At 43.9% G+C, this 12,196-nt stretch overlaps 1 protein-coding gene across 1 annotated transcript in view; it reads left to right on the forward strand.

Moving 5' to 3' along the window:
- Nucleotides 1-3,517: 3,517 nt before the first annotated feature.
- The window catches only part of ccn1l2 (cellular communication network factor 1, like 2), a 38,812-nt gene continuing 30,133 nt past the window's right edge, over nt 3,518-12,196 (forward strand). The window contains exon 1 of the mRNA XM_060931205.1: nt 3,518-3,748. The gene's annotated coding sequence lies outside the window, so the exon portion shown is untranslated. The remainder of the gene's footprint in view (nt 3,749-12,196) is intronic.

Here is a 12,196-nt window from a genome sequence, read left to right on the forward strand (position 1 = left end):
AACAAACCAAATCGGGAAAGTAGGGAAGCGGAAGTGCGTGTACAGCGGATGTAGAGTGGACCAATAAGAGCCCTCTTGTCTGCGATGCTGTCTGCAAGGCTTCTGCGGTGGTCACAATTTTTGGGAGGTGCGCACAGAGCATCTGCGAAGGGGGGGGCTACGCAGACGCCATCTGTGATGCCATCTGCGAGGACTGCGTTGTCAGCATAAATTGGCCTTCACAGCAAGAAGGTCCGGGTTCGAGCCCTGTGGCCGGCGAGGGCCTTTCTGTGCAGAGTTTGTATGTTCTCCATGTGGGTTTCCCCCACAGTCCAAAGACATACAGGTTAGGCTAATTGGTGGCTCTAAATTGACTGTAGGTGTGAATGGTTGTCTATGTGTCAGTCCCGTGATGACCTGGTGACTTGTCCAGGGTGTTACCCCGCCTTTCGCCCATAGTCAACTGGGATAGGCTCCAGCTTGCCTGTGACCCTGTAGAATATTATAAGTTAAACAGATGTTATATTAAACTTTGTCTTTTCAACATTTTGGAAATTGTTTGTGTTCACTGAGATATTGTTTAAAATGTTACTTTCCAAAGGGGGTGGACTCATTTATGCTGAGCACTGTATATTGTTTTGGGCTCTTGGGTAAAACGAGGATCAGAGCTAATCACCACTCTGTACTATAGTTAGCTGGAGTTGTCCCATGGGGCACCACCCAGATTTATCCAGTAAACCCAGGAGAACTTTCCGTGTTGCTTGGTAAATTCTGGAAGAAGCTTCAGTGAGAGATTTAACTCACACCACTGAAAGGACTTTATCATGTACTGAGTGCCTGTCATGGCGGTAACCTAAAGGAGCACTGGTGGACACCGGTTGTAAGAGAAGCCACCACATTGAAGAAGAAAAAGGCCTTCTGAATAATGCTTATGGTTTCTCCTGATTCACTTACCAGCCAGAAGGGCTGTGGCAAAAACAGTTGCAGAAGCAAAAGCTTGGGCATGGAAGAATTTTGGAGAGGTCATGGAAAAAGACTTTCGGCACTATCCCAAAGATGTTATGGCAAACTGTTTGAGGCCTCACAAGAGGGAGGTGAGACCATACACAAACTCTGCTGAGTAAGTTCTCTGGAGTGTTGATCTCTATGGAAGAAGCACGTTCAGGAAATCCTTAAGCTGGTGGACATGTCCTTATTTCAGAAGGCAGTGCTAGAAATCTCTGGTGTTTTGGAGTCCATCTCTTTAGCTTATGGTGGTTAGAAACTTTAATGGTGGCAAAGCTGCAGGGGTGGATGAGATTTGGCTGGAGATGCTGAGGACCCTCGACAAGGTTGGGGTTGTGTGGTTTAACACACCTCTTCAATTTATGGCAAACTGGGATGGTTGTCCATATTTTTAAAAAAGGGGACCAGAGGGTGTGTTCCACTTAAAAGGGAACCACACTCCTGAGCTACCCAGGAAAATTTTATGGCAGGGTCCTGTTTAAGAGACATCACCTGACAGTTAAACTTAGGATTCATGAGGAACAATGGGGGAAACAGTGGGGACATGGAACTTTGTTCTTGAACAGCTTTGTGAGGGGTCATGGTAGTGTGCTAATCCAGTCTACATGTGTTTTGTGGATGTGGAGAAGGCCTGTGATCATGTGTCTCGACACGTGGGAGGTGCTGCAGGAAGACATGGTATCTGGATTCTTTATGAGCACAGTGAGATTGCATCTGCATTATTGGTATTAAGTCAAACTTTTCTAAGGTGGGTGATGGACACCTTCAAGGGTATGTGTTATCTCCATTCCTGTTTGTGATTTTCATGGACAGGATAGCAGGACCCACCCAGGGTTGAAGAGGTGTCCAGTATGGGGGGGGGGGGGGGGGCTAGAGGAAGCATCTTTATTTTTTGCAGATGATGCTCTTGGCACCATCTAATAAGTGGACCTCAAACATGAACTCAACATTTTGCTGCTGAGTTTCAAACAACTCGGATGAAAATCAGCACCTCCAACTCTGAGGCCATGGTTCTCTCCCAGAAAAGAGTGGGATACTCCTTTTAGGTGATGGAAGAGACCTTAACCGTGGTGGAGGAGTTTAAATATCTTGGGATCTTATTCTAAAGTGATGGAAAAAGTAAGTATGAGATTGACAACAGATTAGTTCAGTGACAGCAGTGATACTGATCTATGGTGGTGAAGCAGTGCTCAATTTGTGACAAAGTTCTCTGTTTAGTTTCTCAGTCACTCTCCGTCCCTGTCCTCACCTGTGGTTGCGAGTGGTGGGTGTTGTGTTGTTCATCCTTTGGTTTTGAAGATGACCATGTCTGAGTTAGTCCAGGAACATGACTTGTGCTGGACTTGGATTATAGTGAGGGAGGGCTGCACAAGACACCAGTCTCACTGTCTCGTCCCTGACCTCCTGGTCCAGTGGCGAGGCATGGCCGAGACAACTGGAGGAAGTCTGGGATGCAGCAGGATGACCAAGATGATCTATGTGTCTGGCCATGCTTTGAGAAGTGCATCCTGCAGCTGCATTATTGGATGTCACCATCCTGTCCATTGAACCGTGACTGATGAGGGTTGGGTTTCTTCTGCACAGTCCACCGATGATCCATTCTTCACATGCTTGGGGTGACAAGCCCCAAGAATCACAGAGAGTCGATGACTCGACAGCTACCCTCACCTGATTTACCTGGCCTACCAAAGCCATTGCCCGGGAGGTGACACACTGCTGCATGCAAGCAGTTCTAGGAGCCACAGGTGAGAGCTGAGTGCCAGGCTCGAACCAGTAGTGAATGAGCTGTCCTGACAGGGACACAACAAGCCCCCCACTAAAGGTGCTATCCTGTCTACCTGGCACCCCATACCCCCCTAGTGGTGGGTAGTGACCACAGAAATAAGATTGCAAGTTCAGCCCGTGGTAATAAGGTTCCTCTGAAGGGTTACTGGGTTTGCTCTTTGTTGACTATCTGGGAGAGCCTTGGAGTAGAGCTGTTGTTTGGGCACATTACAAGAATGCCCCCTGGTCACATCCCAGTAGACCTGTATCATGCACATCCCACTGGACGGAAACCCTGTGGCAGACCCAAGACCTGCTGGAGAGATTATATCTCACGGTTAGTCTGGGAATGTCTGGGGATCCCCCAGGAGTAGCTGGAATATGTGGACAGAGATAGAAATGTCTGGGATGACCTTCTCAGTCTGCTACCATTGCAACCCCCAGCCAGGAATAGTGGATAAAAAAATGAATGAATATAGGAATAAATAAAAAATTGTAAAACAATTTGTATTGAATTATTTCTTTAACTCCTGAGTCCTATAGCAACAGTGATACTCATGAACATGAACAGCATGTGGATCTGTGTTTCAGTCAGCATGGCAACACACACACACACACACACATACATACACATGAAGACACAGCTGTGCCGTCGGTCAGTTCTCACACCCTGCTTTTGTCCCAGTGCCAGGGAACCTACAGTGCCACCACACATACACACACACACACACACACACACACACACACACATATTCCAGTCTTGTTTCCATGAGTGCTTAGCTTGAGAGAAATATGCATGTGTGTGAGAGACCGAGCAGTGCTTCCTCTGTGAGGAGAGATTTCCAAAGCCGATGCCCAAACCTACATGCGCCGCTCAAAGCTGCTTGGGGATTTTCACCTCCACCTGCAGAACCCCGTTCTGGCAACAACAACACTAAGGTCTGACGTCATCCGCAGGAAAGACCACAGCACTCTGAGCAACGATCACAACGACCCCGAGGTGAAATTACACACGGCACATTCTTAACAGTGCACGAACACGGACGAAAGCGTCTGCAGAACTGCAGAGAGGAAAAAAAGAAGGTTTCTTACAAGCCCTAATGCACCCACAGGCTATTCAACATAGTGAATAGCGAGCGGAGTCTAGCTCAGGCTTACGGATTATGTAAGTGTTTGGGTATGTAAAGAGCTTTTTGACAGATCCTTCCTTTACACTGCTTATGGTTCTGATCAAAAGAGATCACGCCCCCTTTAATGTTGAAGATAAAGAACAAGGATCTCCAAGCAAACGAGGTGCCCAGGCAACGGATGTCAACCGGATTGTGTGTCTAAAGGTCTTTATACAATTATGTGCAAAATAATAGCAGTCTAACATCACTAATGTGTTTAATTACTGATTTTGGCAGAAAGGATAATACAACATGGGAGAAAATAGGTGTAGCCAAGTAATGGGAAACCAACAGAATCAACAGTCATGACATGCACTCTGCTAATTGGGTGCAATTGACTCATTTAATGAAAGGGGCGTGTTCAAATTAATAGCAGTGTGGAGTTCAATTAGAGAGGTCATTCATTCTGTGAAGAAACAGGTGTCAATTATGGCCCTTATTTAAAGAAGGAGGGCAGCAAATGTTGTACCTGCTGGTTTTAGCCCTTGCTCAGTGAGTAAAATGGGTCGTTCCAGACATTGTACCAAAGGAGAAAGAACTTTGATCAAGAAGTTGATTGGAGAGGGGAAAACATATAAAGAAGTGCAGAAAATAATTGGCTGCTCAGCTAAAATGATCTCAAATGCTTTAAAATGGCAAACAAAACCCAAAACACGTGGTAGGAAAAGAAATATTACCATCCGCGTAGATCACAGAATAACAAGAATGGCAAAGAAGCATCCAATGATCAGCTCCAGGGAAATCAAAGAAGATCGTCAGTTACCTGGGAGCACGGCAACAATCAGAAGATGCCTATGTGAAGCCAAAGTATTTGCAAGAAACCCTCGTAAAGTACCATTGTTGAAAAAAAGACGTGTTGAAAAGGTTACAGTTTGCCAAAGAACACATTGACTGGCCTAAAGAGAAGTGGCACAACATTCTATGGACAGATGAGAGCAAGATTGTCCTTATTGGGTCTAAAGGCCACAGACAGTTTGTGAGACGACCCATAAACAGTGAATTCAAGCCACCGTACACTGTGAAGACTGTAAAACATGGAGGTGCAAGCAGAATGGTTTGGGGATGTTTCTCATACTTTGGAGTCGGGCCCATTTATCGCATACCAGGCACCATGGACCAGTTTGAATATATCAAAATACTGGAAGAGGTCATGTTGCCTTATGCTAAAGAAGAAATGCCCTTGAAATGGGTGTTTCAGCAGGACAACGACCCCAAACACACCAGCAAGCGGGCAACATCCTGGTTCCAGACCAACAAGATTGATATTATGAAGTGGCCAGCCCAATCTCCAGACCTCAATCCGATTGAGAATTTGTAGAGTGGCATCAAAAATGCTGTTTTTAATGCAAAACCCAAGAATGCAGAAGAACTGTGGAATGTAGTCCAGTCAGCTCGGGTTGGAATATCTCTTCACAGGTGTCAGATATTAGTTGACTCCATGCCACACAGATGTAAAGCAGTTATCAGAAATAAAGGTTATACAACTAAATATTAGTTTCGTGATTAACAGAAAAGCTAAATCTGTAAACAAATTTCAGTTTATACTGTAAATATTCGAGTTTGTAAATGAAAATGCAGACACTGCTATTTTTTGAACAACCTATTATTCTTTCTTCATTTTCAGTTTAAAATTGATATTTTGTTCATGTTATCATTTGTAATTGAATATGCAGTGCTCCCAGTGCCTTTGTGTATATGGAAATAAATGCTATTATGAGGATTGAGCTTTTTCTCAATTGTTTTAAACACACTGCTATTATTTTGCACATAAGTGTACATCCAGCTGTTAGGGTTTTGCTGGGATTCAAACCTGGTTCGCTGGTGTGATAATCCAGCAAACCCCCACTAGGCCACCAGGGGGATGACTCAAATGCAGAGGCGTGAGGCGGAGTAGAAAAAGTATCAAAAGGTTTATTTACAATATTTACAAAAAATCCAAAAAGTATAATCCAAAACGCTCAGAAGATCTTAAGGGAAAAAATAAAAAAATTCAAAAGTTCAAAGTCAATACAAAAGCAAAAAAAAAAAACTAGAAAAGAAAAGGCAAAAATACCAAACGCCCAGAAGATTCACAAAGTCAAAAAACAAAGTCCAAAAGAAAGCAAAAAATACAAAGAACACAAGGACATGGACGAGGAAATCGGAACAGAGGTAACTGGAGCTTAAACATAACAGCACAAAGACTGCGTGACAAGAGGACTGAACTCAGGGGGTATAAATACACAAAATAAATTCAAAACAGGTGACACTAATGAAAACAGGCAATCAACACCAACCCAAAACACAGGACACAGTGGCGACCTCTAGAGGCCAAAACAAACATAGACAAAAAACAGGAAATAACAGCGGCCTCTAGAGGCCAAAACAGTCCCAGTCCTAACACCAGCACGATGCAAATAAACAAAATGAAAGTGCAAATTTTTTTTTTTACAAATTTAACACAATGTTAAACAGGGTGTGGTTATGCGAGTAAAATAATTGTGTGACAATGGAGTCGACAAGTGATGATAACCTGGTGCTTATTTGTTTACAAAAAATGGGGGGAAAATTTTGGGTACATCGTTTCCTGAGAAGGAAGTGAGAACGTGAGTGTTTCATGGCTTGATTTAGGAGTTGATGAGAGGCAAACTTGGCTTTGGACACCATTGCTGAGCTCCTGTTTTATTTTTCTCTCTCAGACACTGTCTTTAAAGTTGTTACCTTTATCATTTTTCTTGCCCTTGTGCAACAGTGCAAGGTTTTGAGACACAAACTCATTGAGAATGAGAGACTCCGTCAAACCTGAAGTACTGTGATGACGTTTCTACCAGTGTTGTAGTCGAGTCATTAAACCTCGAGTCCAAGTCCAGTCTTGAGTCCCCAGTGTTCAAGTCCAAGTCATTAAAGAAAATTTTGAGTCAAGTCCGAGAACAAGACTCCATCCGCACCATTTGATGGTGGCTGTCGCTGCCTTTATGTGAAAGCGTCTCTGCTACTGTGTCGGACTAACGTTACTGCTTAACTGCCCCATTTTAGTTAACAGGTTACAGATAAAAAGCTTGTTCATCGCTCAGCAAGCCCTGCCCACTATCAACAGGGCAAATAATGAGAGAGGGTTAACACTAGCTAGTTCATCGCTCAGCAAGCAAGAACAGAGCAATGAACATAGCGTGTCACTTCCTTCTCTGGGTGGTGTCTTACCAAATGGCGATTGAAGTTCAAGGTTGTCCCCGTCATCTCCTCGATAGTTATTCTACATATGGAACACATAGCAGTGCATTTTTCCCACTGCACGAGAAGTCTGTATAAGTAAAGTGGACAATCCTAGGGGCGTCTCTCCAGGCATTTTATGTTAGTTTGTTCCTGAACATGATGTATGAACAGGTGAATGTGCATTCTCTTGCACAAAATTAGTATAAACATGAATGTAGATATAAAAATTTTGTACCAAATTATTATGGTATGTTACAAAAAACAAAGAAAAAATCCGAGTCCTCGTCTCCAATTTACAAGTCCGAATGCAGTTAATGCACGAGTCCAAGTCCGAGTCATCAGTGCTCAAGTCTAAGTCAAGTCACGTGTCCTTAGGGCACGAGTCAGATTCATTAGAGTCCGAATCCTGGACTCAAGTATTACAAGCCTTGTTTCTACAACCTGCATCCTGATTGGTTGAATGCGGAATATTAGAAAAAAAAATTGAACCTGTTATGAAAAAATAAACATTCATTTTTGATGTCAAAGTGTTCATTTACAGCAGGGGTGTCAAACCTGATCCATAAAGGGCCTTGTGGCTGCAGGTTTTCATTCCAGCCATGCAGCAGCACACCTGACTTGGCTCATTCAATCAACTGAACTGTCTTCACACAGTCAAATACTTGCAGCCACACCCACCCTTGATTAAAGGGTGGGTGTGTCAGTTGATTGAATAAGCCAAATCAGGGTGCTGCTGCATGGCTGGAATGAAAACCTGCAGCCACACGGCCCTTTATGGATCAGGTTTGACACCCCTGAACAGGATAGTCGTTCGAAAAATATATTGTTGGATGAAAAAATCTTAACGACAAATCACGCTGTATGTGTAAAGACCTTAAGAATGAACTTCATTCATTCATGCAGACTTAGTAAAAAAAAGAAAAAGAAACTTTTTACCAGTGTCAATATAGTATTATTCTATCCACATTCACTGGATACGAGCAATCGCATGCTCTAATTGGCTACTCTACTACTAGGATATCAGCTCATATACCGTGAGTAGAGAAAAAGAAAATGGCGGAGCGTGTTGCTGAACTAATTGAGGATGAAATAAAAAGTCTTTTCGAAAATAAACTGCAAAAAATACAAAAAACACAACAAGATCTCATCTCATTATCTCTAGCCGCTTTATCCTGTTCTACAGGGTCGCAGGCAAGCTGGAGCCTATCCCAGCTGACTACGGGCGAAAGACCCTGGACAAGTCGCCAGGTCATCACAGGGCTGACACATAGACACAGACAACCATTCACACCTATGGTCAATTTAGAGTCACCAGTTAACCTAACCTGCATGTCTTTGGACTGTGGGGGAAACCGGAGCACCCGGAGGAAACCCACGCGGACACGGGGAGAACATGCAAACTCCGCACAGAAAGGCCCTTGCCGGCCACGGGGCTCGAACCCGGACCTTCTTGCTGTGAGGCGACAGCGCTAACCACTACACCACCGTGCCACCATGGTAAGAATGTATCTTTTTTAATTTTTCAAAAATTATTATTATTGCATTTTTCAAAAATTGCTCCTGTCATTTCACCGGTTTGTTCACATTCGAAGCGGAAATGAGTTTGTCAGACGTTTTGTATAAAGTTTTAATTTATCAAATTTGCAAAAAAAAATGCTCTGTTTCTCAAAATCCAGTGAATGTGGATCAAATAAAAGTTATTCCATTCAATCTTGTTGCACTTGGATTATAGACGACTCAGTGCTACGCGCCTCGTCGGCTATCAGCTTACCGTATGTACGACTCGATTTTGTGGAATAACTGTTAAATAGTAGGCTACTACATGCCTTATATAAGGAATAAAACCCCCTGTGTCATGTTGTTATGGGAAACTAATCAACAGCAGGTTGGTGTGATGAAATCGAGTTGCTGTTACTACCCTGAAGTTGATGATCCTCTGATATCAATACATATCAATACATTAACCATGTTATTATTGAATTATGATTGGTGTGAGGAGTTTAATCTAATCGATGACCCCTGGTTCATCTAATTCCTTCGCATATTATAGATAATAAGGTCAATTCTATACAATTAAAGATTTTTAAATGTTAAAATTGTCCTGTCAGAAATGGTGCACTGTATCCTCGGAGCCCACACTAGTGTGCTTGCTGGAATGTGAGCAAGAATCCCATATGTTTCATTTGGTCTGATGGCGTCAGTGTTTGGTGTTTGGTGTTTGTTCGGACAGGGTTTAAGTTTGACTGCCTCAGCTGTGTGTTCACACACACAGTAAAACGAGACGGCGTTGCTAGCCGAGTGTGCGCGGTTGCTGGGCAGGAATGACATCTTTCCAGCGTCTCAGTGCTCCGACACGGCAGCTGCTGTATGTCATACACAGGGGTGTGTGTGTGTCTGATCTAGAAGCATCCGCCACAATAAAAGTTGTTCTGAGCACCAGGCTTGGGATAAAGCCATCTTTCGATGACCGTTAAAGACTCGGGGAGAAAAAGTGAGCGTCTGTGTGAACAAGTAAATCATTGTGATGAGTGTGTGATTTGAGTAAACAAATGACCTGATGGTTAAATGACTGTTCCTGTGTTTGTGAGACAGTAAAAGAGAGTTAATTATCCCTGATCTCAGAACGGCTGCTGCTTGCCATCCTGCTTGGCATGGTCTATTCTGCGTAACACCATGTTCATTAGCACTACGTGCGTTTGCTGAGCTGTATTTGTTTACCCCATCCTGGAACTTTCTGATTTCATATTTTCCCAACAGTAGGTGTTGTGTTCTGTGCCCAAGACCCTACACACCCTCTGCCACACACAGCAAAGCCACTGTAAAGGAACTCACTTTCACACCACCGCTGCTTGGGTGTTTGCTTTGCACTCCAGGCGCCAGGATCTAAAGAACGGGGCACGTCAGGTTCATCTTCTCAAAGACGTGTGGTTATCGCTCCAAATTTGACACAGTGACTGAGGGACAGCAGATGGTTTTTTCACTATAGTTGGACTCTTTCTTATCTAGGAATACCACTTGGTATATAACGTAGCTTGTATGTTCGTATTTTTCTTACAAAATCGTTCCTTTGAAGCAAGCGTGTGAAAACTCAGGCCTTGAATTTCCAGGAAAGGGGATTGATGTTGGGGGTTAGCTACATTAGCCTGAGCAAAAATAAAGAACGTCAAACATGAAACAGGTTTTTTTCTGATCGTTTCAGTAGAAAGTTTTATTAATTTGCACTAGCAGTGCAAATTGTTACTCTAACTCAGGATCTTTTGACTTTCTTCTTCTTATTCTCCTAACGTTTTTAGAATGCTATTTCTCCCTTGGTTTTCAACCAACCATCACTAAATTTCACATGAAGAATACCTCTGGGCTGAATTACGTTGCTATGACTTTTGGTGCTGATCTGGATCACTGAACCGGAATGATCCATGAAAAATGGGCTTTTTTCCTCACTAAGCATCATTCTCTATCTCTTACAGTTCCGGATCTATAGGGTACGGTGACCAGACGTGCCGATTTTTAAGACCTAGCGCAAATCACCGTGACTTTAGTCACAGTATCAATCTAGTTCTTCTTTGCAACAGCACAGCTGGCACAGTGTTAATCATGTTATAGCTCAATATGGAGAGCAATAAAGAGTTGAACAAGATCCTGCGGAGGATTTCTCTTCACTTTAATCCTGGATGATATTCTTGACGATGAAATGCTGTGCGTTTTTGGACTTATGTCGTACGCGTTCAAGGATCGGTGGTGTATGAAGACGGGATCTTGCTGTCCGTCAGTCTGAGGTAGCGATAGTCCAGCAATGGTGGTAAAACCCTTCTCTGAAAACTCACAAAATCAACAAATCACATATCCTCCACCCTCCACTAAAAAAGCATGCCAACGACTCCAATGAATGTTTTTTGCTAATGAGATGCTACTTGGGGCGGCACAGTGGTGTAGTGGTTAGCGCTGTCGCCTCACAGCAAGAAGGTCCGGGTTCGAGCCCTGTGGCCGGCGAGGGCCTTTCTGTGCGGAGTTTGCATGTTCTCCCCGTGTCCGTGTGGGTTTCCTCCGGGTGCTCCGGTTTCCCCCACAGTCCAAAGACATGCAGGTTAGGTTAACTGGTGACTCTAAATTGAGCGTAGGTGTGAATGTGAGTGTGAATGGTTGTCTGTGTCTATGTGTCAGCCCTGTGATGACCTGGCGACTTGTCCAGGGTGTACCCCGCCTTTCGCCTGTAGTCAGCTGGGATAGGCTCCAGCTTGCCTGCGACCCTGTAGAACAGGATAAAGCGGCTAGAGATAATGAGATGAGATGAGATGCTACTCAAGACATGCCCCTGGGGGCGGAGCACATACATTCTAAACAGGATGGTCTGAAGATTAGTACAGCGTACATGTAATCAGATAATCTTCCTTTCGCTCTTCACATAACATTTCAGAGAAGGTAACGTCTCGCAACTGGTCCTCGTTTCACCCCAGCACATGTGGCATGACCTCTGGACGCTGTAACATTAACACAGTCCTCCATCTGTTCATCACAGGTGTGTGTTGAAGCTGATAAACATCTAGCACTTATCTTACACATGGACATATCCCTTAACGCTTGAACATAAACAACTGAACACTCACTCACAAAGCAAGGAACAACGATGTGATCTTGGAGCACTTCAGAGCAACATCGTGAGGAATTTTGCATGACCTTCGACCTCTGGAGTGGGTGTCAGTGGTGAGGAGGGTCAGGGTTCAGTGAGACACAGCTGATTCCACACACACACACACACACACACACACACACACACACACACACACACGTTGTCCTGTCATACTGGCGTGCATGAGACGCTCGATTGTTTACTGCTGACCTGACATGAGTGTGGACGGCTAATGAAGACACGATTTAGCTGTTTGTAATGGAAAGGCAGAAAAGTGGCTGTATTTCTGGCTGTATTTTTCCTTGAAAATGGCCGTCCATCACACACATCCGCTGTTGTTCACCCGCCATGCTGATGCAAATCCTGGTGAGTCAGTGGAACACCGATTCCGTTACAGCTCAGAGGGAAAAAACAAACTACCCTTCTCTCTCTTTCACACACACACACGCACATCCGAAGT

The sequence above is a fragment of the Neoarius graeffei genome, chromosome 10 (genome assembly GCF_027579695.1).
Source record: "Neoarius graeffei isolate fNeoGra1 chromosome 10, fNeoGra1.pri, whole genome shotgun sequence".
NCBI classification, from domain to species: Eukaryota; Metazoa; Chordata; class Actinopteri; order Siluriformes; family Ariidae; genus Neoarius; species Neoarius graeffei.